General features: G+C 40.9%; 1 protein-coding gene and 1 pseudogene across 4 annotated transcripts in view; one reads left to right on the forward strand and one right to left on the reverse strand.

The window, feature by feature from the left end:
* The window catches only part of XXYLT1 (xyloside xylosyltransferase 1), a 276,716-nt gene that overhangs the window by 110,557 nt on the left and 139,233 nt on the right, over positions 1-26,926 (reverse strand). The gene's annotated exons all lie outside the window — the stretch shown is intronic.
* LOC143647818 (vacuolar protein sorting-associated protein 26A pseudogene) lies at positions 14,294-15,261 on the forward strand (annotated as a pseudogene).

Here is a 26,926-nt window from a genome sequence, read left to right on the forward strand (position 1 = left end):
AACAGTAATCCAAGGAAGCATGTGATAAGTGTTCAGAGAGGAAAAGACAGTACTGAGTGCAGAGAGATAGAGGGGACTTTGGAGAAGAGATGCTATGTAACTTGGGCCTTGAGAAACAGATATGATCCAGGGTATTTATAGATAGGAATGGATATTCCAGAAGGAAAGCCTGGGGACAGCAAAGATAGGAGCATGGGAGCCTAGAAGACTTGTTCAAAGAGCAGAAATCCAGTTAGCCTGGCTGAGTAGACATGTGAAGGGCACAAGAGGGAGACAAGGCTGGAGAGGCATTGTGGGAGCAAGTTGTGAAGGATTCCAGTGCCATGCTTTGGCAAAAGCCAAACAATTTATTAGTCATAAGACTGACGGGCTCAGGTATGTACATTGTAAAGACCTCTCATGGTGAAGTGTGCAGGCTGGACTGAGCAGGGGCGAGTGGCTAAAGGCCGCTGCAATAGTCAAAGTGAAGACAGGGCTCTAATTAAAGCTATGCCTCAGAAGGGTGTCTTACAACAGACAGACGAGCATGAGCCTTTCTGGGACTAATTCTTTAGAGTGCACCCTGGGCAGCAGGTGGACAAAACTGAGCTCCTTACATCCAGGGATGCTTAGCAAAACTCCTCTCTGTACGAGAATGACTACCAAAAATCTGTCCAGGCACCATGGACAAAAATACTTCCCCATCTCATGCCCCCAGCCAGGGGGCCACACACCCTCCAAAGGGAGTATTCACCAGTAGAAGGCATGGGTTCCTCTCCAGCTAGGCTGAAGTCAATTGCTTCTTATTGGATCAAGTACTTCCCTAGACCTCAACCGTGCTCACGCTGACTCCTACGATGGGGAAACCACAAAAACCAGAACTAATGCTTATACCAAGCTACCCTCCCAGATCCTTCTCCCCAGAGTGACCCTAAAGCTTCCCTCAAGACAGAAAGGAAGGCAGATCCCTTGCTACTCTTGAATGGGAAGGCAAGGGGGGCATCCAAAGGTTCCAGAGAGCAGGACCTGTCCCTACGACCCAGAGGGCAGCATTCCTGACAGCAGAGACCAGAGCAGCCACCATGGTTTTCTGGTAAGGACAGAAAGTGGGCTTTGCTCAGTGGGGTCCTAGTCCCACACCATCTGACTACCATGGCTTCTGCACCCACTTCTCAGCTGCAAAATAAGGAGGCAGCCTGGATGACTCTCAGACCTTTCCAGTTCTAACTCCTAAGCTAACACAGTGCATACACCAGGGAGGCAACTGACCTCAGCTGTGCTTAACACCAAATATCATTCTGATGAATAAGGGTTGACAGGCGAACACCTAACAGGGCAACCTCAAGATGTGCCTAAAATTCTGTATAAAATGACTCTGGATCAAACCATTTGTCAGCATCATAGGAGCCTTACTGTTGGTAGCCAGGAAGCCCTCGCACTCCCCATTCCCATCTTTGCTCTAAGACCTCCCCAAAGGGGATGAGCCTTTCACTCTCCTTCCACAGAGGGAGCACCCAGGACCACAGTGACCAAGGCTAGGCACCTGCTCAGACCCTTATGCGCACAGCACCCCATTCCTCTTCTTCTCAGGACTTTACATTTACATTTTTTGTGTAATTATTTGTGGTCTGCCTCTCCCGTGAGACTGCAAGCTCCAAGAAGACGTGTGATGTTAGGAACTAGCAGTGCTTGGCGTATTCAACAACTGTTGTTTAGAAAGGGAAGGAAACGCAAGACCCTCTCCAGGAACCAGATTCACCTGGTAAGGAGATCCCCTCTTAAGAAATGTAGTGTCTCGTGGGGTAAACTATAAGAAACAGTCAGGGCTGTGTGCTGGACCTTACCGGCCACAGAGGCAGAGCATCAAACTCTGTTGGGCAGGGCAGTCAGAGAAGCTCAGGAAGGGAGTAAGGCTTGACAGAAGTCTTCAGAAAGCAAATGGCAGGACCTCACAGGTAACAGGCTCGCAGGGAGGCAGAGCTCAAGGCAAGCCACTGGCAGGGAGGCCACCTGGAACGTGGAGCAGGTCCTGCAGCCCTGCCGGGCCAGTAGATAGCAGGGGGTATAGGAACAACGTCAACTTACCAACCAATATGGGAGCATTTCACTATTTGAACAACTAGGGTGGCCATGCGGTGTGCAGGGGCCAAGCACCAGCCCCATGGACAGGAGCAGAAAACTGAAGCTACCAAGAGATTGGTGAGAGGGAAGTTTGGTAAGACTCAGTGACATCTATAGGAGGAAGGAGGAAGAAAGGGAAGTCTAAGATGATTCCTTTGTTTTGGGTTCAGACAATCTATGCTTCGTCAAAATAAGGAAAGGGGAAATTTGAGGAGAGGAAGACAATCAGTTCTGTGTTGCATATGTTAACTTTAACAGATTTGTGGGATATTCAGATGGAGATTTCCAGGGAGAGTTAAGATCTGGGTCTGGACTTTATTAAAAACGGGCCTGATGCGGAGAAGGCTGTAGCAAACATCACTAGCGATCACTCGCATCCTGTACTTCTGGCCAACTGCTATTAGATGGGGCCATGTGACCAGTTCCTGGCTAATGGACTGTGAGTGGAAGTGAAATGTCACTGCACAACCTCATCCACTCCCCCCAGGAAGCCATGTATTCCAGATGCTTCCAGGATGGAAGCAGCACGGATTCCTGAGTTGCTGCTTAGAAGGAAGCTGCCCTTGAGAGCCAAGGCAGCCTGAGTGAAATTTGCTTGGGGAAAATATCCTTTTCTGTATTAAGCCATAAGATTTCAGGATATGTCTGTTAATGCAATCCAGTCTAGCCTAGTCTTTCCTGTATAGAAATCATCAGCAGTTCAGGTGTGTTCTAGTTTACAAGCTGCCAGAATGCAATATACCAGAAATGGAATGGCTTTTAAAAATGGGAATTTATTACATTGCAAGCTTACATGTTCTAAGGCCATGAAAATGTCCAATTAAAGCAAAGCTATAGAAATGTTCAATCTAAGGCATCCAGGGAAAGATACTTTGGTTCAAGAAGGTCAATGACATTCAGGGTTTCTCTCTCAACTAGAAAGGCACATGGCAAACATAGTGACATCTGCTAGCTTCCTCTCCAAGCTTCTTATTTCATGAAGCTCCCCTGGGGGAATTTTCCTTCTTCATCTCCAAAGATTTCTGGCTGTGTGGGCTCTTGTGGCTCTAAAGCTATCTCCAGAATGGTTTCTTCTTAAAGGGCTCCAGTAAGTAAATCCATTTGAATGGGTGGGGACACATCTCCACAGAAACCACCTAATCAAAAGTTACCACCCACAATTGGGTGGTCACATCTCCATGGAAACAATCAAAATCTCCTACCCAACCATACTGAATGAGGATTAAAGGACATAGCTTTTCTGGGATTCACAACAGATTCAAACCAACACAGTGGTAACTGAAATCAAGGCATGGATGATATAAGCACACATAATAATACCTCATCTACCCACACACCTAAAAGACATTTTTTTTTTTTTTTTCTTGCATAGGCAGGCACCAGCAATCGCACCCAGATCTCTGGCATGGCAGGAGAGAACTCTGCCTGCTGAGCCACCATGGCCTGCCCTAAAAGACACTTTTAAGGATGCTTCCACACTGAAGTAATGGCTGTTAGGGGAAAAGTGTACCCTTTGCCCACTCTGGAATGTGCATCATAAGCTTGAGTGAAGGGGATTATATAGATTTTTTTCAAAATCATCAAATAATTCTGACACCTTTGTGTCGCTCTTCCACCTCTACAATCTGAGAAAGAGAAGAAATGCCATTCAGTCTGCCATTCAGTCTCAAACACAACAATCCGCACTTGTGAACCATCCATATGCACCACCTCTCTGGCACTCAAGTATTACTTGATTAATTTTTCATGTCTATTAAACTTCCTTAGATTCTGCAATTCATTATATTCAAGGATATATTGATGTTGATGAGGCTGGGAACTCAAGTAGAGTTCACTTGTACCTCACACTGCAGTCTGCATACGATCACATCCTAATGCTTAAGGCATCATGCAAAAGGCAGAAGTTTGGGATTGGAACTGACAATAAGAACAGCTCAGTAAAAAGATGCAAAAGTCACTGTTTCTATAGCAACACTCCTTACCTCACAGAGCACATGCCTACAGGGTCTGCTGGAAATGTGATTTTATTTGTAGGACATAGCCAACTACTTAGAACCAATGGGAACTCTCAAATACCTGTCTAGGAACTAAATCTCCAGGTCTGCTGACACAGCCCATATCTCCTTTCCAGCATGTCAAGGACCATGTACCACCTTTCTATCTGGGGCTTCACATCAGCACATCCAGCCAGGCACTCGTCCTCTGGGAGAGAGCAGGACACTGCTTACAAAAGCTGGGTCTCTTCCTCTGGCTTCAGCAGGTGCCCTCCTGCCAAACTCCTTCTCACACTTCAAGACCTAGTACGAATCTCATCTCCTTTTTGTTGACTTTCCTGACTGCCTATGCGGAATTATTTGCTCCCTAGCAGTATTTCTTTTACATAATTCTATTATATGCATATGGTAGTATGCATACTAGTCTGTGTGTCTGTGATACCCATCAGACAAAATAGGGACTGTATCTTACTCATCCTTTTATCCCACACCCTGGGGGCAGGATCTGAGGCAGGAACTCAATTCCAAGATAACCTCAAATGAATTAATTCAGGTCTCTCTTTACCTTATTCTGTTAAACATTTTCATTAAAGACCAGGTTTGCCAAACACACAGGATGATAAACTGGAAAGTCCAAGGGGTATGATGCTGATCTGGAGAGGCAGAATCAATGGGCCAAACCAAACTCAGGAAAGGCTAATCGAATAAAAATGCAGACCCCACACTGACATGGTGCTAACTAGCCACACAAGTTTATGGCCAAGAGACCTGCTTTAGCAGTAGCCTAAAAAAATGGAGAAAAAGAAATTGCTGTGCATCTTCACTCGGGTATTGGTTACAAGGATGTACACATGTGTCAAAACTAACTGAACTATACACTTACGATCTGTATATTTCATTGTATGTAAAAACTTTCCCCAATAGAAAAACTGAAAAAGGAATGTAATACAGAATACAAGGTAAAGGATGATACTGCCCATATTTTCAAACTTCAACCTCTGTGTGAGATCAAAGGGAGAAATGTTTATTTGGTACAAAATGTATATTTTGGACAGCACATTATCTGATTTAACTTGCATGGTCAGTTTAGTTGAACACCATAAGTCCAGGGAATCTTGAATAGGGTGTGAGATCTTGTTGGTTTGTACAGGTTAGTGTGATGCCCCAATATATCCAAAAGTAATTTGGACAGAGAGTAGAAAACTATTTGCAAAGTTCTCTCGGTGAACTGGGGAGAAAGGAGGAAATATTAAACTTCCCCATGTGGGGAATTACTGATATTCTTGCAAGCAGTGGGGACAACTGATTCATTAGGCTGAGCCCTCAATCTTGGAGCTTGCCCTTATGAAACTTATTCCTGCAAAGGAGAGGCTAAACTTACTGATAATTATGCCTAAGAGTCACCCCCAGAGAGCCTCTATTATTGCTCAGATGTGGCCTCTCCCTCTAAGCCAACTTGGCAGGTGAACTCACTGCCCTCCCCCCTACATAAGACATGACTCCCAAGGGCATAAATCTCCCTGGCAACATGGGACAGGACTCCTAGGGATGAACCAGGACTGGCATCATCAGAATGAGAAAGACTTCTTGATGAAAAGGGGGAAGAGAGAAATGAGACAAAATAAAGTCTCAATAAACTTGTGCGGCTGAGAGATTTCAAACAGAGTTGAGGTTATCCTGGAGATTATTCTTATATTGTATATATATCCCTTTTTAGTTTATAGTGTATTGGAGTGGTTAGAGGGAAGTACCTGAAACTGTTGAGCTGTGTTCCCGCAGCCTTGATTCTTGAAGACGATTGTATAACTACATAGCTTTTACAATGTGACTGTGTGATTGTGAACATCTTGTGTCTGATGCTCCTTTTATCCAGTGTATGGACAAATGAGTTAAAAAAAAAAAAGGATAAAAATAAATAAATAATAGGGAGAGATAAAGGGTAAAAATTGGGTAGCTTGAAATACTGTGTGTCAATGAGAGGGAGGAGTAAGGGGTATGGGATATATGAGCTCTTTTTTTTAATTTCTTTTTCCAGAGTGATGCAAACGTTCTAAAAATGATCATGGTGAAGAATATGCAAACAACTATGCGATGATATTGTGAGTCATTGATTGTATAATATGATTAGACTTATACCGTGTGTAGATATTTCTCAATAAAAATATTTTTAACATAAAATAAAATAAAAAACATTATGTTACAAGCCAGAAACAAAAGACTGCACATTGATGATCCTATTTATGAAACATTCTAGAAAAGGCAAAATTATAGAGGCAAAAACCAGATCAGAAGAGACTGACTTTAATAAGGCATGAGGAGAATTTTTTGGGGGGTGATGGAACTACAGTCAATTATCTATAATCAATTAAACTATAAACAGTTAATTATAATTAATTAATGTAATGTTCTATATATTAATTGTGGCTGCAATCACATGACTACATATTTGTCAAAACTCATTGGACTGTACACTTAAAAATGGTATATTTTATCAAATGCAAATTATACCTCAATAAATTTTATTTTCCTCTTTAAAAAAAAAAGGGAACGTAATAATCTGATTCCATTTTCGACATCTGACTGCTAAAGCTTTTAAGCTCACTCTTCCCTCTTGTCCTCTGCCACACATCTGGGCAAGCCGATAAGAAAATCCGGTGCTCCCTCCTTTGACGCCAGTGGGAAGTTCATGTAATATAAGCCCAGGTCCTCAAGAATGAGAACTCTCACCCGAGCCCTATACCCTAACCAGCCTAAAAACCCCAAATTTGTCTCCTTTCCTCACTGTCTCAAGCTATTTTTGGACCATCTTGGGAAGCCCACCCTGTTCTACCCAGAAAGCCTCATTATATAAGTGATAAAAACCCTTCCTATCTTCTCAGTGTGTGTGTGGCATCATCAGTCTCAACATCCAAACTGAATTTGGGGTGAGAGTTCATCCCAGTACTGCAGGAGCAAAGGGGTCACAATAAGAGGGATGGAGAGGGATTGATGGAACTGTACATCCAGCAGCACGTAGCCATCAAATTAGAGCAGAGGTACAGCAATGTCAACAGAGGTACAGTGATGCAAATATTCTAAAAAATGATCATGGTGATGAATATACTACTATGTGATATTGTAAGCCATTGATTATACGCCATACACAGAATGTCTGTATATTAAGAATGTTCATGTTTGTATGTTGTTTTGGTTTGATAATATAAAATAAATTAAAAAACAAAACAAAACAGAGGTATAGTCGTTCATACAAGAGAAGTAAGAATGCCACTTCACTCTGTGCTCTGGTTTATGTCTGTCACTCTTATAGTGCCCACATCGGAAGTATTGTGTTTCAAATCTGGGCCCCATATTTTAAGAGAAGCAGAGACCAACTGTAGTGTGTCCAGAAGCAGGTATCCAGATAGCGAGTAGTGTAGAAATATTTCCTGTGGGGAACACATAAGGAAATGGGCTGTTTCCCCTGATTTAGAAAGCTGCCTTTGAATTTCTGAAAGAAACTAGGTTTCTTCAGTGAGGTCAAGAGTTGGTTTAAGCATTTGTATGAGTTTCCCAGCTGCTAACACAAATACTTACAATGGGTTGGCTTAAACAACAGGAATTTATTGGCTCACAGTTTTAAGGCTAGGAGAAGTACAAAATCTAGGCATCAGCAAAGCAATGCTCTCTCCCTGAAGACTGGCATTCTGGGGCTGGCTAAAGCAATTCCTGGTGCTTGATTTTCCCATCACATGGCAGTGTAGATGGCAGTGTCTGCTCCTTTCTCTTCTGGGTTTCACTGACTTCCAGCTACTGGCTGCTCCCCACGGCTTCTCATTCCATGTCCAATTCCCTTCGCGTATAAGGACTTCAGCCGTATTGGATTGAGGCCCACCCTCCTTCGGTTTGGGCACCTTACCAACAATATCTCTAAAGGCCCTCTTTACAAATGGGCTCACATTCACAGGACCAGGGGTTGGGACCCAAACATGCCTTCTGTAGGGGACATGATTCAGTCCCCGAAAGCATCAACAGATGAGAGCAGTTTCTGGACAACACAAGAAAGAACTTTCTAAAGTCAAAACTTTCATGTCTGTAGGTGAAAGAGGCTGCCTCTGGTGGTAGCAGTTCCCTGGTATTAGAAGCAGTTTGCATTGGACAATCCCTCTTTCTGGGAAGGTCATGGAAGAAATCCAAGAGCCAACTATGGGATCGTTTCCTTAGAGTTTTTCTAACCCTGAAATTCTCTGACCCAATTCAACAACTTCCTTATCTCTGCTAAAAATTGCAGTGTTCAATACTCAGACCAGACAAGGATGCAGAAGTTCAAGCACTGGTTTTCAGTCACGTCTTATTTAAACTCAACCTGAATCCCAACCAAAAAAGCAGTAAGCTGAAGAGATCTACGTGTTCGTGGGTGTATATACACATCTGAATGGTTGGGGGGTGGAGATGGTGATAAGATTCAAACCCAGGGAGAATATTTTTAGATTACAAACTCGAAATCAACCCCAAGGAGGAAAACCCATGAAACAGAAACAACCCTATGTATACCCAAAGCTAAGCAGTTTCTAACTGAGGACTCGATTTCATCCTTCCTGTGAGGGAGGCACTAAAAAAGTGATTTCCCAAATTTCACTCGTAAGTGGTAAAATGTGACACAAATTTTAAAAGTAAGCCACAACTGTGACATGATCTTGTGGTGCGGCTTTGTTCCAGGAAACCCGTGTCTACATCCCTTCCATGCTGTGCCTGACGCACCCGCCTCTGTGCGCACCTCTGTGTTCCCCATTCTCCACCAATCTCTTGCCTCTTTATTTCCTCCTCTCCATCCTGCTTTGTCTCACACAGGCAGGCAGGCTCCAGGCCAGGACTCCAGGCTGTGGACAGGGTAGTACTGGGTGAAGGTGAGTGAGGGAGCCCCCAGTGAGGGGCAGAAGAATCTCTGAGCAGTGCCAGGAGTGACTTGGGGCCCTAACGGGGCCCTGGGAGAGCACTCCTGTACTCACAGTGGAAGGAGGGGAGCAGAGGAAGCAGCACAGGAAAGAGAGGTGGCCACACAGCACACCAGAGACTCATTTCTGACTCCAGGTCCCAACATCTGCACTGAAGCCAAAGGCGGGATATGGCCCAGAAGGCCTCAGTACCAGGAGGGGTCACTGGAGGCCCGGCTGGTCAGTGCCAGTGAAAAAGGAGTCCCAAAGGTTTGGGGATGATTTGCATCTCTGGCCTGCCTGCCCCTGCAAACTTAATTCCTTTGCACAGCCTTCTCTGATTCTCAAGCTGCTTATTGTAGGTTTTCTCATTTCATCATCCCCTTTTGAACAATTTCCTGTTCATTTTCTTTCCATGGGGGTTGCACTCCTCTTCCTGGCTCTGTAGCCCTTGGAAATAAGCAAACAAACAGATAAGTGTCAGCTTCTGGGGCCGGTCCCCGTAGTCCTTCCCGGCCCTCACCAGAGCACGACGTGGCCGCGCCTGGCCAAGAGCAGCAGACGGCGGCGGCATTGACCCGAGCAGAGCAGCAGGCACCACTGCAGACGTGACCAGGCTCACAGGCCCAACGGCAAGACACCAGACATGGATGGAAAGGTTCCCGCTGCTTCCTCAACCCGGCGACTCGCCAGAGCAACAGCAGTGCGGGGGCTCTTAGGAGAAACCATGGGGACCCTGTTCCTGCTGCAGGATTTTGCTCCTAAGGGATCTTCAGATCTGAAGTCATTAAAGACATTTACCCATAAAAAAGGAAGCGACACGGTTCACCCCTGCTTGGCTGAGGGTCGACTACATGCCCAAAGAGAAAATTTCCAAGTGATTTCAAAGAACTAAGTTTAGACAACAGACTGGGGTTAAGCAATGGTAGATGCCTCCCCCGCCAGACGACCGCGCAGTGAACAAAAGCCTGTCTGTGGTCCGGGTGTGAGAATGCAGAGCACATTTTCTCTAAAAAGAGAGAAATAAAGGTGTTCATTACTTTCCGAAGTCAGTGCTTGGGGAAGTTTTGCTTCCCCTGGGGATTTGATTTGCTTTCTCCTCTCTGATGAGGATGGCAATGTAAATTATGAGAATTTCCCGCTGTGCACAGGCAGCAAGGAACCAAACATGAGGATTTTCTTTTGCAATTATGCACGTCTTTACATCTTTTTTTAATGAGGTCTATATTTTCATCTTCGCTATATTTAGCCCTTGGCCCTGAGTTTCTATTTGTTTCTATTTTTGTTTTTTGAATTTTGGGTTATTTTAGAGAGCACCTCAAATTCTCCAAGGAATATGACAGAGGATTAAGTAGATAGGCAATAATAATATCAACAATACTAGCATGAGAAGTAAGCTTTTCTTTCTTTTTTGAGTGCTTGCCACACACCAGGTACTGCTTTAAGCTCTTCTTGTGTGTATGCTCATTTGGTTGTCACAACCCTTGAGGGAGATAAATTATTATTATCCTCATTTCACGGACGAGGAAACTTCAGTTCAGAGTTGTTAAGTAACTTGCCCACAGGTGGTATTCGGAAGGGCTCGGGTTTAGACCAGTCCAGTTTTCTTCCCCAGCCCTACTCTTAACCACGTGGAAACAGCACAGGTACATAAATGAACTGTCAGTTAACTAACTCACAGTGGTCAGGCTCCCAGGCTAAATTCTGAGGTTAATTCCTAATGTATTTAGTATTCTGCTTGTAGCCCTGGTTCCCCAAGGTCCCCCAAGAAATATACTACTCCAAACACATTTCCTATCTGTCTCAAGAGATACTCCACTTCTTCAGTCCAATTCCAGAACAATATGAGTAAAAACGGCCATTTGTTGAGTTTCTCCCTTGCGCTAGATATTCTCACCTTTAAGATGGGAATACCAACAGTCTGTACTTATCTACCTACCTCTTAGAGTGTGTGGGGATTCGGAGTCGGCACATGTAAAGCATTTAGTGGCTAGCTAACAGTAATTGCTCCACAGACGGCAGTTATTACTGCTGCTGCTCCAGCAGCTGTTATTATCAGACAATGTCAACTACATAAGGCAACCTGTTTATCTAACGAGAGCAATAATTGTAGGTTTTACTATACAGAGGACTAGAATGTAGCATTTCCATCCTAAAGGTTCTAAGTAAGTCTCAAATCACTCTCTAAATAAGTTAATGAGCCCCATGTTCAACTGGTCAAGATTCAGGGCTGCAGCGTCTGACTCAAACGATCACTAGGGTATGTTACTTCCACTGCCAAGAACTTATGACCAGCTCTGCAAAGGAGAAAACATCCTGCCTATTTTTCATTCTTTTTCACCCTGGAAACCTAGAAATAAGCCAAGATCTGCTTTCACCATCAAGAGAGTGAAGATCTTAATGCAAAAAGTCCTTGGTGGAAGGAAGGAAATTTAAAACAAGGCCTTACATTTTTCATCCCTTCCTGTGAAATCTATTTTTTCTTTCAACAATAACAACAACTACCTCCCCATAGAGGTCAGAATTAAAACTTTTTTCGGGTAGGCCTGCCAAAACAACTCCCTGAACCCAAAAAAGATTCACTGAGAACCTTCTAATGTCCCGGGTGCTAAAGAACGTACCAAGGATAGAGGAAAAGTTATTAAAATCTCAACTCCCCTCACTGACCGTCACCATACCCTCAGACCACTATAGTAAAGGGTTTTCTAATCCTGGAAGTTCTGGAAAAACCTCAAAATGATTTAAAACAACTCTTTCATCCACCCACCCACCCCCAAAGATTTGATGAGTCTGTCTGATCTAAGTCTTCTTACCCAAGAAACAGGGTCACTTCCTCTTGGGGTCTCACTGGGCAATCAACAAAACCCTCTCACGATCCCTATACATAGCTTGTAAAATTTCCAATATTTGAATCTAGTATAGACAATGCATCCGGGAAAATATTCTGGGAAATTTACTAATTCTGAAAGAAGTGCCTACTTCAGTTAAGAAAAAAATTTGAAGGTTTCCATGTTAAATCATCCTTATCTTTACCAATAAATGGTCAATATTTTGAAAAAAAGTATAGTTTATCTCTTGAGTCTTGAACAAGTCTTTCAGTTTCATTCTCCCAAATGCTGGGTATTTTATATGGCTTCTTTTACAGACTGTACAAATCAGAAGTTGTATGCAAGGAGAGCTTAGCATTCCTTTACTTCTACCTGTATAGGGCAGAAGCACCTCTGCAAATGATCTCTAGCTACCTGGAAAAGGAAAAGGAAAAGGGGAAGGGTAAAGGAAAGGAAAGGAAAGGAAAGGATGATGCATTGGGAGTATTAGGCATAAAGGTTTGCTCTGGAAAACAGAGAACAATCAGGTTTGGGAATGCTCAGTGTCTTTGAACCAAGAAGAATAACGAATGGAAAAAGCCGCTCAGCTAGGGAATGTTCCATTACAATAATTTGATTAGTGGAACATGAAACTTTGAGCACATCTGTGGTGAAGTGGGGGAGGAACGGAGACACTGGAGGGACAGTCCCCACCACCCGCACATGAGGACAAACAGACTAGGGCAAACAACAGACCTCTGATACCTTTGGGTCCCACCTTGGAAGTAAAGCTCAGGGAGGGGTCTTTTGTGTATTTTTGTTTTTTGACTTTGATCTTTGAGTTCTCTGTGTGACAAGGGTAATGAGGTCAGTTTGTGTGGATTTAAAAGAATCAGCTTTCTGATTTGAGAGCAGTGGCACAATTTTATTAGCCCTCCACTCTGCATCTGTGTAATTTATTACTGGAGCTAGGCTGACTTGGTCTGAGTGGCATGTCAATCCACCGTCTGGATGCCGAGGGATGAAATGGGGACAGCATAGTCACTTCACTTTTTCCTTCAGGCCCTTCTTGAGTGCTTGCAAGAGAGATTTAACTCATTTCCCTAAAGGGAGGGGTGGGGGCAGGAGGGAGGAATCATATACCCATCTCCACACCTGGATATTGCTCTCTCTTGTCACAAATCTCCAGCTTCTTCTCATTCACTTTCACTCAGATGTGCAACCTCTTTGTTTTTCTTAAAGCATCTCCTACTCTCTCAGCACTCAAACTTTGGAGGCTTTAGACTACAGCTTTCCCACGTCCTCTGACACCCGCCACAAGTGCGAAACCTCTCACTTTAGGATTTCCAAGCCCCTTCTCTTCTCATTGCCTGGACTGGCTCTCTCAGCTGCCGTCTGGTACACAGTATGTTTGCTCAGCACTTGAAAGCCACCGCAGAGCTACTGCCTGGACTATGCCGTTCACCTCTTCAAAACCTTCCAATGCCAGTTCCCTGACCACAATCCCACAAAGAGAATGCTTTGCTGGGCTTCGGTGTGCTCCATGGAGGTCCTCCAATCCATCCCTCAAGAAGGACTCTTTCAGGCCCATCTTATAGAAGAATGCATTAAAAAGCACTCAAGTCAGTTGATGGAAATACAAACCATGTCACCCCTTTGCTTAAAACTCTTCCGGGGCTTGCAAAACCCCACTGTCCCCAGGATAAATCCCCAGGCCTCAGCAAGGCTCTCCAGGCCTGACCATGCCCTCTGTTTAGCTCTGGTCTGCAGCTCAGTGGGCATTAGCCACACTGGCTATGCTTAGGTTTCTGGGGTGTATCAAGCTCCTTTCACTGAAAAAACCTTTTGCTGGACTCTCTACCTGTGTCTCTCTACTCTTCTGCCCCCTAGCCCAGCTGAGTCCCAACCACCTGTCAGTCTCATCTTAATGTCACTCTCTCAAGCCTTTCCTAACATTTCTCACCACCACCATGTCCCCGCTGGATCCCGAGGTGACACACACAGCACCTGTAGTTCTCCTTTACTGTCCTTATCACAGCTGCAATTAACTCCTTGTTTATCTGCAATTAACTTCAGTGTTTAACTGTATCTTCCATGAGGACAGAGACCACATCTGTTTTTCCAACTCCTGGGTCCCTAGCATAGGATTTGGCTCACAGTTGGAACTCAGTAAATCTTTGCTGAATGAATGAGCGAGTGAAGTCCTGGTGATAACTTCTCCATCTACCTGAGTCCTCTCACTGGCCAAGATTGGCTGATGCTCTGCCCCAACTTTCTCTTTTGTGTCCTTTCTCTTGATTTCTGCCTCTACTACTTAATCTTCATTTAATTTTTTCAGGAAACTAAAAAAAAATTATCCATGTAGCACTATGCAGAGCCATAAAAATATACTAGGGTAGGAACTGGGATTGGGAGTCCTCCAGAAGGAAGAGGAGTGAATTGGGGCTGGGGGTAGGGGTGGTTTGTGGCAGCGGGGCTGACAATGAGCTTTCTTGAGACTTTTTTTTTTTTTGGTCCCATTTGTGAGACCGGCGTTGACCTTAATGATGGGGAAACCAGGAAAATAGAAGAAACAAAAACTGAAGATGGAAAAGTAAAATAAAAAACACTGTCTAGTCTATGACAGAAAATCTGTTTCAGGGAAGGTAAATCAGCCTTTAAGCAACATGGAAGCTTGAGCACCAAGGAATTGGAATTGAACTTGTAGGTCAAACTGAACTTTTCACAGTGACAAGAGTAATACCCATGAATTTGTAAACCCAGTGAAAGAACTGGCCTTTTAGGAGAACTGAGTCAAGGCAGAAGTTATGACTTTGAACTCATGTAAGCTGAAAAAGCTATATGAATCTTACACTGGTGCCCATGTCCACTTGAGGTATTTTCTAAAAGTGGCAAAAGTAAGAAGACGGATGGACTTGGTAAAAGAGTCTGATCTTACTGCCACCTAACCTGATGTCAACAATCATTAAAATGGAAGTGGGCACTGATGACTGTCCACACATAGAACTTGAATATAGTAAATCAAAGTATCATTTAAAGGATGCGCTTGTTGGAAAAATTTATTTATTAATAAGGATAAAAATCTAACATATGGAATTACAACTGATCAAAAAAGAGATCATGGGAATTGGACCCAGTGCCATAACAGAAACAGAAAATATGAACTAATGGATGGTGCACCAATAAAAGGTGAATTAATTCCAATAAGGCTATTTTTAGCAAGTTCTGATCCAACTCCACCAATGAGAGACATGAACATAAATTTTTTAGTAGGCTGCATTTTGGACCTAGTCCTTGTTGATGAGAAAGGCAGAAAATCCTTCAAGCAGCAGCAGATCATTTTATGGAGAAAAGCACCTGAAAAACTGAAGAAACCAAGAACAAACAAATGTTCATCAGTGAATTGAATCTCCAGAATCACAGCCATCTGCAGAACATCCTGAAATGTGAACTGAATAGGAGAAAAAAGAAAAACAGAAAACTCCTATAACTGTTGAGATTAAGGTCAGCAGGTAAAAAATGGTTGCAGCAAAGTGAGGTGAGGGTGGGGTGGGGAGGCCCAAACTCCACTTTGGAATTAGTCTTCCTTTATCTAACAGTGCTGCATATAAACTAAATGTTCTTTATGTATACACACGTTTGAAAGTGATTTCTTTTAAGCTGCTTTTTTTTTTTTTTTACTGCATTTTTATTTGATGATAAACATGAAAGATTTCCCTGAGTAGCCTGGTATCTATAAGCTTTCTATCTGCATGGTGTTGATTATAAATCTTTTTTTTTATGCCTCTTCATGCTAATGATTACTTCTTTTTCCCTGTATGCAAAAATTAAATATTTTATGTTCAAATAAAATTAGAAAATCTGAGTAGCCCTTATATCATGCAAAGATTTTAAAAGAGCATCTCAATTAATTTTTTAAAAATGAATTTGTTTTTACATAAGTTTGAGAAAGGCATTGAAGTGTTTAACTGTAGGTGCTTCTGCATCTACCACTCCATAGCTTCTGGAATTTGTAATCCCTTTGAAATCTTTTGTCATATGAATATTAAAATTTTTTTCAAGGGATTATGTTGCATGTTATTGTGGCTTCTTTTTTTTTGCCATATTAAATAACCATTCTGCTACTTCCCAGCAATATCATTGTATGTTTTCTGCAATGTGGAACTGACCCTATGTTGATATTTAAACATTTGTCAAACTGTATAATTTTTCCATAAATACTGTGAAAACATGAAAAATACAAGAAAAAAAAAGGAATATACTAAATCAATCAGAGAGGCAATCTCCTCCTAACATTTGTCCTAAAGTTTAATGAAATCACTTAACTGAAGAGCTGCAATATGCAAAAGGGGAAAGGAGTGGGTTCCAACCTCTGGAAATGATTTCTCTAAACTTCTTTGATTTTTATTGTCTTGTGTGCAAACTAAGCTAGAGTCCCAGTTTCTTCCATTTGTATCCAGAAGTGAATGCTATGGGCTGCATTCCAGTGAACATGTTCTTAATATTATGGGAAGATTCAGGGCTGAGGATATGCTTGAATATGATTAACAAAGTCATGAACTTGTGAATTAGATGAATGCCAAAGAAATATTTTAAAGTTTCCGTTTTAACTAAACACTTCAAAGAGAAACAAAAAACTTTTGTTTTCTCAAACTTTTGCCCCCAATTAAAAAAAAAAAAGCAAATTCCCTTCTGACTGGCAAAGGCCTTACCAAAGAAATTCATTGTCATGTGAAATGTGTCCCAAGGACATGAGTCTAAGCATAAACACCTGGCTCTGAGAAAGGTCCAATACCAGAGATACCACTTTCAAAAAGGAAAAAAGTCTAGGGGATAGAATTAAATTAGTATAGCTCAAAGGTACAGTTAATAGAATTAGTCTCTAGCCACCTAAGCAGAAATATGGGACTTGGCCTTTACTCCTTGGGGAAGGAAATTCAGAAAACAAGGCTGAAACAGTTCTCTGTTCTGGCCAGAGAAGACTGTAGAGTAGCAGAGACAATAGAGGCTATGCATTCCAGTGATCACTCCATCTAATCTTCAAACTCTCTTCTACAGTTTCCTCTCGTTTTCTGAGCTGGGTAGACAGTGACATAAGGTACTCCAGCCCCCAGGGAACCTTTCAGAAATCCAAACTCATGCAAAGGCTGGGGTGAGCTTGGCTCTGCGAGGTGCTTTTTGGATTCAAAGCTGAAGATGCCTCTGGGGTGTATGTGGTCTCTCCCTGTTAGGTCCTCACAAATCTGAGGCTCTAATCGCTGATGTTATGTGATCAAAGGGTCCCCTGCCTGCTTGAGGTTCAATAGCTAAAACTACTTGCTCCCATATCTGTCCATTGTGCACTCTCTTAGAATCATAGAATCTGGGATTGAAAAGGTGAAATTTCTTCCACTGCCCACTCCAATGTTTGATTTCCTTTCACAGGCAAGCTTCTGTAAACATCAAGTATTTACTCAAACATTCTGTGACTTAACCTGATAGTGATATATCAAGACAAGGAGGCATAACCAGCTGGCCTGGGGACAACTGATGCTCTAGCTCTTCCTAGATATGTGATGCTTAGTAAGTCACTACATCTCTCTGATTTTCTTGTTCCTCACTCAATAATTATAGTAAATAATAATAAAACAAGGCAAAAAAGATACTGGACAGAGACATCAGAGGCCACTCATTACAGTTAAGGCAGATTTCACAGATTTTTCCCAGGCAAGTTAGTAAACAAATAAACAAGAAAAAAAACACAACAGAAACAATAACAACTGTCATGAGGGAAATATCAGAAACCCAACTTGCTATAATATATTATCAAAATGTCCAGTTTTCAACAAAAAAATATAAGTATGACCCATACTCAGGAAATAGAAACTACCTTTGGTTGTGTACTTAGACATCCAACTCAGCAGACAAAAATTTAAAGCAGCTACAATAAATATGCCCAAAGAACTAAAGGAAACCATATGTGGTAGTTAGACTCAGTTGTCAACTTGGCCAGGTGAAGGTGCCTAGTTCTGTGGCTGCGGACATGAGCCAATGGTACATGAACCTCATCTGTTGCTGATTACATCTGCAGTCGGCTAGGAGGCGTGCCTGCTGCAATGAATGATGTCTGATTTAGTTGGCTGGTGCTTCAATGAGAAAGGTCAATGTAGCACAGTCCAAGCAGCTCAACATTCCTCATCTCAGCACTCACAGCTCAGCCCAGGCCTTTGGAGATGCAGAAAGAAAACACCCCAGGGAAAGTTGTTGGAACTCAGAGGCCTGGAGAGAAGGCCAGCAGAGACCACCCTGAGCCTTCCCACATAAGAAAGAACCTCAGATGAAAGTTAGCTTCCTTTCCTCTGAAGAACTAATGAAATAAATCTCCTTTTATTAAAAGTCAATGCATCACGGTATGTTGCATTCCGGCAGCTAGCAAACTAGAACACCATATTTAAAGAATTAAAGTATGGTAATGATGAATCAACAAGTAAAGATTCTCAATAAAGATGCAGAAATCTTTTAAAATACTCAAATGGAAATTCTGGAGTTAAAGAGAGGGACTAAATGGAAGACTCTAGATGGCAAAAGAAAGAATCAGAGAACACAAATATAGACAAATAGAAATTATCCCATCTGAACACCAGAGAGAAGAAAAATTAAAGGAAATGAACAGAGCCTCAGAGACCTATAGGACAACATTAGATATATCCATATACACATAACTGGAGTCCCAGACAAAAAACTGTCAATCAAGAATTCCTTATCTGGGTGGGCAACAGTAGCTCAACGGCGAGTTCATACCTGCCATGCTGGAGACCCAGATTTGGTTCCCAGTGCCTGCCCATGTAAAAAAAAAAAAAAAAAAAAATCCTCATCTACCAAAACAATGCAAAAAAGAAACAAAATAAAGATATTAGTGAAGAGCACCAGAAATGTTAAATACATGTGTTAATATAAAAAATTCTATAAGTATATTTTTCTCACATCTCTTTTTTTTAAAGACATAAAACTGTGTAAAGCAAACATCATAACAGTGTGTTAGGAGTTTATAGTATATAGATGTAATAAATATGACAATAATAGCACAAATGTAGGGCAATACAATGGAACTATACCAGAGCAAAATTTCTATATTTCATGTTAATTAAGTTTCTAAAGTAGATGGTGATAAGTTAAAATGCACATTGCAAAAAAAAAAAAAAAAAATTTAAGAGAAAAAATATGCTTTCATCAATTGAAACAAATGTTCTACACAATACAAGGTATTAATAATAGGGTGGTACATGGGCATCCTGTACCTTATGCATGATTGTTCTGTAACCACGTTACTTCTCTGTGATGGTTAGGTTCAGGTATCAATTTGGGCAGCTGATAGTGCCCAATTGTTTGGTCAGGTAAGTACTGACCTAACCATTACTGCAAGAATATTTTGTGGCTGGTTGATAAACCAGAACACTGGTTTATTAAATCATCTGTCAGTTGACTGCAGCTATGCCTGATTATATCTATGATCAACTAAGGGCACATCACCTACAAACAAGATAATCCAACTAGGTGGAGACTTTTAAGGGAGAAGAATTTTCACTGTTTCTTCAGGTAGTGAGTCACTCCTGTGGAGTTTGCTGATGCCCTTCATCAGAGTGGTCAGCCTCATGGCCTGCACTATGGATTGGGGACTCTTGCATTCACATGGTTGTGTGAGACACCTCTACAAATCTCAATTTTCAGATACCTTTTGTTGGTTCTATTTCTCCAGAGAACCCTGACTAATACATTCTCTAATAAAGAAAAAAAGATCCAAAGGCATATTGCCATTCCTAGAGCAACCACAATGAAAATGGCAAAAAATACAGTGAAAAAACCAACAAAAGAATTAAAATGGTACTAAAAAATATTTAACATAAAAGGAGACAATCAAGAAGGAATAGAGGTACAAAGCCCACAGATATATACGGAAAACACATAGCTAGTTGGCAAATATAAATCCAATCATATGGACAATTATAGGAAACATGGATGGCCTAAACACCCTAATCAAAAGGCAGAGATTAAAAAAAAAAAAAAGGTGGGCCAAGTGGCTCAGTGGCACAGTTCTCACCTGCCATGGAAGAAACCCGGGTATGATTCCCGGTGTCCGCCCATGAAAAAAAAAAAGAAAAGAAAAAGGCAGAGATTGTCAGATCAGATACAAAAGCAAGATTCAAACTATATGCTATCTATAAGATTAGATTCAAAGGTATAAATACGTTGAAAATAAAGGAATGGAGAAAGATACACCATGCAAAGAGTGACCATATGTGAACCAGAGTGGCTATATGAATAAGAGACAAAATAGACTTTCAGACAAAAAAATATTATTAGAGAGAACGTTATTAGAGACAAAAAGGGATATTTCAAATTAAGAAAAGGGTCAATACATCAAGAATATATAACAATTACACATACATATGCACCTAACAACAGACCCCCAAAATATATGAAGTGATAACCATCAGAACTGAAAGTAGAAGTGGTGGCTACAATTCAAGAGTTGTAGATGTCAATATCCCATTCTTGATAATTGATAAAATAACTACACAGAAGATGAGCAAGGATATAGAAGACTGGAACAATACAATCAGCCAACTTGACCTAAATGATATATATATATAAAACACTCCACCAAGATTGCAAAATACTATTCTTTTCAAGTGTACATGGAACACTTCCAGTAGGTCATTGTGCTGGTTTGAAAGTATTATGTACCCCAGAAAAGCCAAGTTTTAATCTTGATCCAATCTTGTGGGAGCAGCTGTTTCCTTCAATCTCGATTCAATACTATAAGTTAGAAACTTTTGATTAGATTATTTCCACAGAGATGGGACACACTCAATTGTGGCTGTAATGGATGATTAGGTGGAGATGTAACTCTACCCAATCCAGGTAGGTCTTGATTCTTTAAAAGAGGAAACATTTTGGAGAGAGTCAGAAATGACAGAATCCTGAGAGCTGACAAAAACTTCAGAGCAGAGTTGACAGTCAGAGAACAGAGACACGGATCTCTGGAGATGCACGGAGCCCAGCAGACACTGCTAAGCAAGCCAGAACCTGGAGAAAGCCAAGGGAAGTCAGGAGATAAAAGCCAGCCCTGGAGAAGGAAAATGAGTAACCTCCACAGGAAGAGGCTAAAAACAACAGAGCTCAGGAGCAAAAAGGTACCAACAGACTACCCAACTGGCAGAAGTATTCCTGACCCCTCAGCCTTCCTTGATTTAAGGTATCTTTCCTTGGATGTCTTAGTTTGGACATTCTTATAGGCTTAAAACTATAAACTTGTAACTTATCAAATTCCCCTTTTTAAAAGCCGTTCCAGTTCTGGTATTTTGCATTCTGGCAGCTAGCAAACTAACACAGCCATACACGAGGCCATAAAATAAGTCACAATAAATTTAAAAGTTTTGGAATCATATCAAGTATGTTCTCTGTTTAAAGTTAGAAATCAACAAGAGAAAGAAAGCTGGGAGATCTTCTCATACTCAGAAATCAGACTCTATACTTCTGATCTAGTCAAAAAAGAAATCACAAAGGGAATTATTAAATATTTTGAATGCCACAAAAATGAAAACACAGCATATCAAAATTTGTGAGATACCTCTATAGAAGTTCTTTAGAGGGAACTTTATAGCTATAAAAGCCTATATCAGGTAAGAATATTTTCAAATAATTAGATTAATCTTTACCCTAAAGAAAACTGGAAAGAGAAAAGCAAACTAAAATCAAGCAATCAGAAGAAAGGAAAGAATAAAGATTAGAGAAGTCAATGAAATAGAAAACAGAAAAACAATGGAGAAAATCAGTGAAACCAAAAGTTGATTCTCTGAAAAGATCATCAAAATTGACAAATACTTAGCTAAATTGAGAGAAGAGACACAAATTACAAAGTGATGAATGAAAAAAAGGGACACCATTACTAACCCTACTGAACAATTTTGTGCTAACAAGTTAGACAACTTAGATGAAATGAAATTTTTAGAAGTACATAAATTACCAAAACTGACTCAGGAAAAAAATAACCTGAAAAGATCTATAACAAGTTAAGAGACTGAATTCATAATTTAAAATCTTCCCATAAAGAAAAGCCCAGGCCAGGTGGCTTCACTGGTAAATTCCATCAAATTTTTAAGGAAGATACAATATCAATCCTTCACAAAATGTTTCAGAAAATAAGAAGAGGGAACACTATTCAAATCATTCTATGAGGCCAAAGACATCACAAGAAAATAAAACTATAATTCTTAACAAAATGCTAGCAAACTATACCACTTAATTATGATATATAATTCTTTTTATTTTAGATTATATAAAAAAATTGATTTCTGATAACGGTTGTATAGCCCTTATCTTCTGCCCCTATGAATGTAAAAATTTCGTGGCTAACCTTCATTTGTACCCAATTATCCAGGTTTTCAACTTTAGAGTCTTATACTCACTAAAGACAGCCTGTAATGTTTATTAATGAAGGGTCTTGGGTCAGCCCAGAACTAACCCATCCCAAGCTCCAAGTTATCATGATAACTGAGACAGGATCTAACCAGTGGGCCAACCTGACTTGCACAGTAGCTTAGATTTTAACCTACAAGTCAACTGTACCTCATTCTGCCATTTTCTAACACACATTCTCTGACTAAGCATGTAATCAAGCTGAGCATGCTTTATAATCAGATCACCTCTAATTAAATCATCTGGGGCCACTGTGCTCATTATCCTAAACCCTGCCCAGGTTTTCTCTAATAAAACTATCAGAATTACTTCAGTTCAGGGAGACAGATTTTGGGCCAAAAGGCCATCTGCTTTCCGGTGACATGCCTAGTAATAAACTTTTTCTCTCTTTGAAACCACAGTGTCTCAGGAAATAGTCATTGAGTGGATCAGGCAAAAGATTCCACTTTCTTTCTCTGGTAACAGTGCCAGGGTGATTCTCATTACTTATCACTACTGTAATTGAATGGGGAAAGGCTAGGCCACTTAAATATTCACACGCAAAAATAAATAAATAACCTAAACGCTTACCTCACACCATACACGAAATTAACTCAGAATGAATCATAGGCTTAAATGTAAGTGCTAAAATTACAAAACTTCTAGGAAAAAAAACACAGGGAAAAATCTCCATGATCTTAGTTTGTGCAAAAAAATTTTAAATATGGGCCATGGTGGCTCAGCAGGCAGAATTCTCACCTGCCATGCTGGAGATGCAGGTTCATTCCCCGGTGCCTGCTCAAGTAAAAATAAAGAAATAAATAAAAATAAAAAGTTGTTTAATATGCTACCAAAGTCACTAACCATAGAAGAAAATACTGATAAACTGGACTTCATCAACATTAAAAACTATTGTGCTTCAAAAGACACCAGCAAGAAGACAAAAAGACAAGTCACAAAATGGGAGAAAACTGTTTGCAAATAATATGCCTGGCAAAGGACTTATATCCAGAATATACGAAGAACTCTTACAACTCAATAATAAGAAAATAAACAACCCAATTAAAATATGGGCAAAACATAACAAACTCTGAAATCTGTTCTCTAACTACTTGTTGAAGCATACTTTGAAAATCATTGCTTTTTCTTATTATTTTTCTTTGTATATATGTTATAGCTCACAATAAAAACTGTTTTTAAAAAAGAAACAGAAGGGATAATCTACATAATGGAAGAAACTTTTTGTAAATCACATATTTGATAAGGGAGTTATATCTAGAATATATGAAGTACTCCTACAACTAAAAACAAAAAGACAAACAATCCAATTTAAAATATATACATATGGTTAAAACACTTGAGTAGATATTTCACCAAACAAGAAATACGAACAGCTAACAAGCCCATAAAAAGATAGTTAACATCATTAATCATTTGGGAAATGTAAATTAAATAAGAAACCTGTATAGGGCCACTACAGTGACTATAACCAAAAAGATGGTAGCAAGCGTTGATAAGGATGTGGAGAAACTGGAACCCTCATGCATTGCTGGAGGTGATGTAAAAAATTGCACAACCACTTGGGAAAAGAGTTTGGCATTTTCCTAAAACACTAAACATGAACTTTCCATACAACCTAGCAATTCAACTCCTATGAATTTACTCAAGAAATACGAAACCATATGCTCTCACAAAGACATGCACATGCATGTTCATGGCAGCATTATTCATAATAGCCACAAACTGAACTGATCCACATGTCCCAAGAACTCATGAATGAATGAACAAAATGTCATATATCCACACAATGGAATATTACTCAAAAATGAAAAAGAATGAACTTCTTATTCATGCTATAACATGGATAAAGCTGAAAGCCATTATGCTATATGAAAAAAAAAACAAATGCAAAAGATTACACATTATATGAATCTATTTATATGAAATTTCTAGAAAAGGCAAATTGTTGAGAGTCAGAAAGTAGATCAATGCTTATCTAGGGCTGGGGTAGGAGCACAAGGGCACTTTTTGGAGTTATGGAAAAGGTTCTAAAACTGGATTGTGCTGCTGGCTGCACAACTCCATAAATTTACTAAAATCACTGAGCACTTACAATGGGTAAATTTTATTGTACACAGATTGTTTCTCAATGAAATGTTTTAAATAAATCAATTAAATGTTTTAAATAAATTTCTCAATTAGTTTTTTTAAAACAGACAATGCATGCGAAGGTTCTCTGTAAACCATAAAACACAGCAGCTACTATTACCTTCATTGGCAGGCTGCTGCATGCGTGGCCCCAGGCCTTTCCCACTGGGAGCCTCTAGGGATAAACTGCTCTCACTATTCTCATAAATGTCCTTTTAAATGAATTAATACATGTAAAGCACTTAGAACAGTGCCTGGCTCTTAGTAAGCATTGTAAATATTAGCTATTGTTATTATCAGCATCATCCTCTCTGCCATTATTATTATTAATGTGTACAGGCAGGCCTTTAAGTGTCCTGAGAAGGGGGTTCCTGAACCCCCCAAGAGTGGCCATTGTGATTGTTTCAGGACAGTTCCATAACTCTTTGAGAGTTAGCCACATTTCTTCCACTGGATTGACCCTTTCAATTTGAAAATTTTTAAAAAGTCACCTTCATCTTATTTGTTCCTTTGTTCTTAGAACCATGCAGATGCCCGGGGAATAGACACTCCTTGTGTCTATACAGATGAAGGAGATTCATGAATGAATAGCCTTTTGCGCCCTGGTCCTTCAACTCTCCCCTAAGTTTCCTCCTTCTGCCCATCCCACCAAATTTACTCACATCACTCTGTGGGATAGCGCTGAAGGTAGAGCAGTGCTGTCCTGGGAACCCTGCCTTCCCTACACCCCAAATAGGGCCCCACCCACCATGCGAGGGTCTAGACTCAGCTTGCTGCCACAGGTACCCCAGGGTGCTACAGTGACCGCGCACCTCTTTCTGACCTCCAAGCTGCAGTCCCCTCGTCCTCGCAGGGCTGACCCAGTGTGTGCTGGGTTTCTGCCTCCGCTGCCTTGCCTGGCACTGCGCTCCCTCCAGAAATGGAGGCCAGCCCTCGTCCCCAGCCTGCCTGTCCAGCCCACCTGCCTAGATCTGCTACTTTTCTTTTTCAGGAAGCTGAACTCCATTCCCTATAAAAAGGATCTGGACGGAAACTGCTGTGAACAAACACCCTAAATACTGGCCTCTCCAACCACCCAGGGGCTGCCAAGCCCTCTGGAACAATGCTGTGTAACAGGACTTCCTGCAGCGATGGTAATGTTCTCTATTGGTGCTGTCCACTGCATTAGGACTGGTCACATGTGACTACCGAGCACTTGGAATACGGCTAATGCAACTGAGGAGATGAATCTTTTGTTTACTCATAATTAAATTAAATTTAAACAGCTTCATGTGCCTGGTAGCTATTGGACAGTGCAGCTCCCTGACCTCCACCCTTCACCCCACCCCAGGACAGCACAGAAGGGCCCTGGCTTCCTCTCCTCTAGCCAGTACCACAGGACCCACACAACATAGATAAACAGGTCTGCTCACAGGGTGAGGACTGCTCCTTCAATCTTTCTGCAACACATCTTAGGAAAAAGAAAAAAATAATAATGCAACAGAAGTGGGGTGGAATGAGGAAGAGGACACAGAGATGCCAGCCTTGTGATGGAAACCCGAGGGGCAGAGGAGGCCTCGGCTTTGCTTTTCTAAATTGGAATAAATAACTTGCTTGGAATTTTTTCATAATTTCATCACTGCATTAACAGTTGGGAGCCAACTGTGTAAAACAAAATTTCAGAGTCTTATAAACAGGGAAAAAACGGGATTGGTATAAGGTGTTTATACTAAAGTGTCAAAGTATTGAGGAATATTGGATAAGATGAGACTAAGCTGGCTATAATTTCAAGTCGTTAATTGTCACTTCATAGAAATTAAAAACAAGTAGTACATTTGAAGCCAGGCCGAGGAGTTAGCAGAAAGAAAATGCTTTATGTTGGAACTACTATATATTTTTTTAAAAAGCTGCTGTGGGTCAATTATCCCACAGCATAATCTCCTCGGGCTGAAAAATCAATGTGCACCAAGGCAATTATTTTCTGTACCTCCTGCTACTGAACTGGCAATGAGTTTTCACAGCTCAATTAGCTTATAACTTAAAAAGCAGCAACTAGTCTCTATTTTCATCTGGCATAGTTATTTAGATCAAAAATACAATGCTAGTTCAAGGTGATTTAGGGAATCCGCAAAGGACAGACTGAGTGCCAAATGTTAGAGGTATAATATTAAAATGTTTTAATTCTTTGATCTAGTAATTTTATTCTTATCCTTGGAAAATAACACTCTGAAAGAAAAATGATGTACTGAAAATGCTCACAAACATCATAATCTATAATGACAAAACACTGAAACAATCTAAACAAAGTAAGTGTCTAAACAATCATATATCCACTCCATTCAAGCTATACTTCTCACTGCCCCTGCGAAGCTCCACCTCCAGGCTGCTAAATTCAGTCCTCCTCTTCCTTAGCCATCACCAACACTTGGTGTGGTGGATCTTTCTCCCTCTCAAGAAACACTCTGTTCTCTTGGCCTTGCATACTCCCCCAATGTAGATGACTAGTACTTGTAGAAGAAAAACAAACCAGGCTTCCCCCGACAGCCCTGTA

This window comes from Tamandua tetradactyla, chromosome 10 (genome assembly GCF_023851605.1).
Source record: "Tamandua tetradactyla isolate mTamTet1 chromosome 10, mTamTet1.pri, whole genome shotgun sequence".
NCBI classification, from domain to species: Eukaryota; Metazoa; Chordata; class Mammalia; order Pilosa; family Myrmecophagidae; genus Tamandua; species Tamandua tetradactyla.